Raw genomic sequence first — 6,675 nt, 5'->3', positions numbered from 1 at the left:
ATTAAAATGAAAATTCATTTTTTTAAATCAAAGGTAAATATTACTGTATCCTATGGTATATTAGTAGTTTGTATATTAAATATTGAATCACTAAGGTGTCTGTGTTCTATTGCTTCTACTACAAATATACCACTTTTGGTGGGGGGGGCTTTTAGAGCCACACCCACGGCATCTGGACGTTTTCAGCTAGGGGTCGAATCAGAGCTGTAGCTGCCTACACCGCAGCCCACAACGACACCAGATCCCAACTGCGTCTGGGACCTACACTGCAGCTTGCCGGGATCCTTAATCCACTGAGCAAGGCCAGGCATCAAACCTGTATCCTCTTGGATACTAGTCAGGTTTGTTACTGCTGAGCTACAATGGGAACCCCCACTTTCTAATTAACAAAGAAGATTTCTTCCAATTTGGTTTTGAGCTTATATAATATTTGACTTTTTGAAAAAAGCTGTAATTCATTCCTTTATGTAAAGATCTATAGCTTTTGCCTAGATTTTTTGTGATAAGATAGGAATAACAAAAATTACTGTTTTAACCACTTTTAAGTGTCCAGTTCAGTGGCATTAAGTAAATTCACATTATTGTGCAGCCATCACCATCATCCATCTCCAGAACATTTTTCATCTTCCCAGACTGAAACTCTGTCCCTATTAAACAGTAACTCCTATTTCTCCCCTTCTCCCATCCCTGACAACCACCACTCCGCCTCTATAAATCTCACTACTCTAGGTACCTCATATAAGTGGAATCATATAGTATTTGTCCTTTTGCAACTGGCTTATTTCACTTAGTATAATGTCCTCAAGGTTTATCCCTGTCATGGGATATGCTGGAATTTATTTCCTTTTTAAGGCTGAATAGTACTCCACTGTACATGTGTATCCCAGTTTACTTATCCATTCATCTGGAGATGAACAATTGAGTGGCTTCCATCTTTTGGTCATTGTACTGCCATGCAAATAGGTGCACTGCAGAGTTTCTTTTAAAAATTAACACAACTGGAGTTCCGACTGTGGCACAAGGGGATTGGTGGTGTCAAGGGGTTTGATTCCTGGCCTGGCACAGTGGGCTAAAGGGTCCAGCATGGCCACAGCTCTGGTGTAGGTTGCAACTTTGGCTCAGATCTGATCCCTGGCCCAGGAAATTCATATGCCACAAGGTAGCCAAAAAAGAAATAAAATGTAAATTATTTTAAAAAAGAAAAGCCATTTTAACCCCCCTCACGCACACAGACATAACCATGCTCTCTTTTAACAAGGTCATACATGTTTTACAATAAAACACAAGATGATGTTTTTGGCTGGCACTTACTTAACCTCAGAATTTGGACATTGGTGCAACACACAGAGGGAGTCATTTGCCAATATATGTCACTAAAGATTACCTTGGGGATATATTCATGTTCGCCTTTCAAATTATAAAAAGAAATATAATTAAAGAAGAGAATTCAAAACCTTTTTTTTTTTTTTTCACTATTTTAGGGCTACACTCATGGCACATGGAGGTTCCCAGGCTAGGGGTCCAATCAGAGCTACAGCTGCCGGCCTACACCACAACCACAGCAATGTGGGATCTGAGCTATATCTGCGACCTACAGCACAGCTTGCAGCAATGCTGGATCCTTAACCCACTGAGCGAGGCCAGGGCTGGAGCCCACATCCTCATGGATCCTAGTTGGGTTTGTTACCACTGAGCCATGAAGGAAACTCCTCAAGACCTTTAAAGTATTTTTTTTTCACCCTGTCTTGAGCTATTTGGTAGGAAGTCTTGTCAGGTCCAAGGCCACCTACTGAATATAAAAATTTCAAATGAAGACAAAGCCTCTCTTATAATAACTGAAGGCTATTTTTTTTTTAAAAAAAGGATACTATTGAAATAAACTGGATTCCTTAATGTACAGTAAACCTCAAATAAACAGAGCCTATTCAACCATACATTTGATATATTTTTCAGAGAAGGTGCCTAAAAACAAGTTACAGAGGGAGCCTGACTATTTTATAGCTGATGTGCTATCAAAAACTTGTAGAGTGAAGAAAGGAAAAAGAGAGATCGGGCTCAAAGCAGCTGGCAGTGGGGGTGTGGAGAAAAGGGAACCCTCCTGCACTGTTGGTGGGAATGTAAACTGGTACAGCCACTATGGAGAACAGTTTGGAGATACCTTAGAAATCTACACATAGAACTTCCATATGACCCCACAATCCCACTCTTGGGCATCTATCCGGACAAAACTCTACTTAAAAGAGACACATGCACCCACATGTTCATTGCAGCACTATTCACAAAAGCCAGGACATGGAAACAACCCAAATGTCCATCGACAGATGATTGGATTCAGAAGATGTGGTATATATACACAATGGAATACTACTCAGCCATAAAAAAGAATGACATAATGCCATTTGCAGCAACATGGATGGAACTAGAGAATCTCATCCTGAGTGAAATGAGCCAGAAAGACAAAGATAAATACCATATGATATCACTTATAACTGGAATCTAATATCCAGCACAAATGAACATCTCAGAAAAGAAAATCATGGACTTGGAGAAGAGACTTGTGGCTGCCTGATGGGAGGGGGAGGGAGTGGGAGGGATCGGGAGCTTGGGGTTATCAGACACAACTTAGAATAGATTTACAAGGAGATCCTGCTGAATAGCATTGAGAACTTTGTCTAGATACTCATGTTGCAACAGAACAAAGGGTGGGGGAAAAATGTAATGTATACATGTAAGGATAACTTGATCCCCTTGCTGTACAGTGGGAAAATAAAAAATAAATAAAAAAATAAAATTAAAAAAAAAAAAAAGCAGCTGGCAGAAAGAAGCCTTTGTGTACAGGCTGACCTACCTAGATTTTTATCCTGGCTGTCAGATTTTCTAGGTGTTTGGCTAGGCAAGATCCTTAATCTCTCCAAACCTCAGTGTTTTTATGAAAAGATTAAAAAGTAATAGTTTTTACTTTATTGGGTAGTTTTGAGAACTACAGTAAATAATTCATAATGCCATCAATAGATAGCAGCTTTGACTATATAAATAATACTAAATTTTTTTTTTCTTTTTGGTCAGGCCCATCACATGTGGAATTCCCAGGCCAGGGACTGAACCCTCACCACAGCAGCTACCCAGCTACCCAAGTCACAGGAGTGACAACACCAGATCCTTAATCCAATGTGCTACAAGGGAACTCTTGTTATTTAGTACTTGATTCACAGTTGGCTCTCAAATTTTAGCTTCCTGCTTTCCTTTACCTAATTGTGCCAACTTTTTTGAAAGCTGGCACCCTAAAAGGAACCTGAAAAATGTGTGTATGTGCTTGCACATGATTTTTCAATATGTTAAAAGAATAGAAAATTTTAATTTTCCGTATATTGTAAATGTTAACATCTTAAAACTATCTCCAAAAAAAACAACTATCTCACTCCTCTTTAAAATGTACCCAGTGGGAGTTCCCTGGAGGATCAGTGGGTTGGGGATTCCTTATTGACATTGCTTTGGCTCAGGCCCCTGCTGTGGTGTGGGTGATCCTTGGCCCAGGAACTGCCCCATGCCCTGTGTGTGGCAAACAAACAAAAAGTCCCCAATGGAATCTGCATATCATGTATCATGGTAAGATGATACTCAGTATCAATCATTTAAAGAAATAATACAAACCAGTTTTTCTTCAACAGTAAGAAATTTTATCATTCCATTTTTTCTTTAAACTCTTATTTTCATCCTACTTTCTTCAGAAAATTTTATTCTAATCAATAGGGTTTTATGGTTAAACATTTTTTATTGGTCAATAAAATGTAAATATTCTTAAATTTAAAACATCTTCTGGGACACAAAAATCTAGGTATCAAATACTCATTCCGGACTGAGTTATTTATTTGTATTTATTCATTGCAGTTTATTATTTGTACATAATTGATCAAAATAAATGTTACACATTTCTATGACTATTAAACATAAACAGTGAATTTTTTAACAGAAATACTGAGGGCCACAAGGGAAGTCCTACAGAAATAGATCTCTTAATAAAAAGAGCTTTTCCCCCACAATAAGTTAGCGGATGCATTCATATTTATTTCTTCCTAGAGTGAGATAGGATTCAGCATCAGTATCATCCTCACGTTGGGTTTTCATAGATGAAAGCGCTGTGAAAACTGGCTGGTATAATGCATTCAAAGTTGGAACCCTCTTTCCGCAAAACTCCCCCTCCTGGTTTCTTCTTATTGTTTGGTCTCAGCTCAAACGTGACCTTCTCAAGGACCTTAATGGTCCTTCTTGGAGTTCCCTTCATGGCGCAATAGAAACAAATCCAACTAGGAACCATCAGGTTGCAGGTTCCATCCCTGGCTTAGCTCAGTGGGTTAAGGATCCGGGGTTGCCCTGAGCTATGGTGTAGGTCGCAGATGCGGCTCGGATCCCGAGTTGCTGTGGCTGTGGTGTAGGCCGGCGGCTGTAGCTCTGATTAGACCTCTAGCCTGGGAACCTCCACGTGCGGCAGGTGCGGCCCTAAAAGGCAAAAAATAATAAAATAAAAAAATAGTCCTTTAGAACCCAGTTATGTTATCGACACAGCACTTGTCCCTCTCTACAGGCGTCTTGTACCCTTTGTACCCAGACTTCGAGACGCTCCTCTTGGGCTAGAGTACCAGTTTGGTCAGAGGGGCTTTATCTGTTTTGCTCCTCGGTGCCCCCTGGTGGGCACTGTGTGGTAAATGCTGCAGGATGAATGAATGAATGATACACTTGTTCTGTGAGGATCATTCATTAACAGAGCAGCCGTCCGAAAAGGAACTATTCTTTCCCCATTATCGTCAAACCAAGATCCTCCAAATACTATAAAGGAAGAGAAATCTCCACGCGGGCAGGAGAGCCTTGGCTCAAAATAACAAAAGGAAAATAAAAACAGAAAGTAACTGCAACTAGACAATTGGGAGATTTTCAGCCTGAGACACTGCACATGATTGGTCTGCACGAGGTTGGGTGGAATATCTGCATTTAGTTGTCCTTGGGCAGGCACCTACGGTCCTGCAGTAATTAATGTGCTCCATGATCCTGCACAGCGAAGCCTGTGCCTCCACACAGCGTTTTAGCTTGTTCCACCAGGAGCACGCTCTCAAGCTAGGGCAGACAACTGCGAAAGGCCCCATTCCTGTCTAAAACCTCTTTTTCTTTCTTTTTTTTCTTTTTATGGCCGTGTCTAGCATATATTAGTTCCCAGGCTAGGGATCCAACTGGAGTTGCAGCTGCCTGCCTACACCACAGCCACAGCAATGCTAGATCCCAGCCGGAATCCCCAACCCACCAGGCAGCTTTCAGCAACATGGAATCCTTACCACACTGAGTGAGGCCAGGGATCAAACCCGCATTTTTTTTTTTTTTTTTTTCTGCTTTTTAGGGCCGCACCTGAAGCATATGGAGGTTCCCAGGCTAGGGGTCGAATGGGAGCTACAGTTGCCAGCCTACACCACAGCCATAGCAATGCCAGATCCCAGCCACATCTTCGACCTACACCACTGCTCAAGCAACGCTGGCTCCTTAACCCACTAAGCGAGGCCAGGGTTAACGTCATGATTCCAGGCAACTTCATGGTTTCTAGTCGGATTTGCGCCACAACGGGAACTCCACTAGTCCAATTCTTAACCCACCAAGCCACAGTGGGAACTCCATAAAGCCTGTTTTCTGAGTTCCGGTTTTCCAAATAAGCAATCTCTTCCCAAATGACCATTAGGAAGAATGCCCACCGTGCCTGGAGACAACCCAGCACAGTACTGTCTACACAGTACAGCACAACACAGGCTGGCCATCATTCCCCAAGCAGATACAGATGGCTTTTTAATGTTATTATTATACTGGAGTCAGGGGCAGGGGTTGGGAAGTTGCTGGGGGAGGGGAAGAATGAAACACGCGAAGCAGGAAAGGCCGGCCTACCAGGTGATGGATTAAATAGATTAAATAGATTTAAAACGTGCTAACTGTACATTTCAGTGTACCCTTTGTGAATACTCATACAACCAAACAGCAAGAGCATTCCAACTATGAAGCTTGTGACATATTCCCTGAAAAACTTCCTTAGTCTCTTCTTAATGTTTGTTTTCCCCTCCAATTAACCTAAATGGCCAGCTACTTTGTAAATTGTCTTCCAGGTTGGATTTCAGGCTTTGTGCCCCACAAATGCGACATTGTTTTCGCTGAGCAGATCAGGCCGAGCTGCAGGTGAAAAATATTTACCTCCTCTTAGAATGTTTGTTTATTACAATTTCAACCTTGAATTTTGGGAGTGTCCTTTAGCAGAGAGATTCCAGAATCTTGCACCGACAATAAACTTGAGATAACCAGAAGGGGAAAACAAAAGGCAAAGCAAGCAAGACCACTGACTTAATTAAATGGTAAGACAGTGTTTGGTTTGTTTCAGCCTATACTCTTGTTCTTCATAACCTAAGATGCAGGGACATCAAAAAAATTTATCACCATCTACTACCATGTGCTCAATAAACTGTTGTTGATTCCAAAGACTGCTGTTGCATGTACATGTATTAATACCCCGTAAAGTCATTATCAAATATGTCCTCCCACGAGTGTTCTTATAATAAATATTTCACTAAAATTGTAAGATTTGCTATTCAAAAATTTAAACCACTGACTGTCATTAATCAAGTAAAAAAGCTGCCTTACACCATTTGCTTC

This window comes from Sus scrofa, chromosome 6 (genome assembly GCF_054392235.1).
Source record: "Sus scrofa isolate SSC_HxYL_T2T_F1_AM1 chromosome 6, Sscrofa_HxYL_maternal_Yorkshire_Landrace_v2.0, whole genome shotgun sequence".
In the NCBI taxonomy this organism is placed as follows: Eukaryota; Metazoa; Chordata; class Mammalia; order Artiodactyla; family Suidae; genus Sus; species Sus scrofa.
This window is presented reverse-complemented; position numbering follows the sequence as displayed.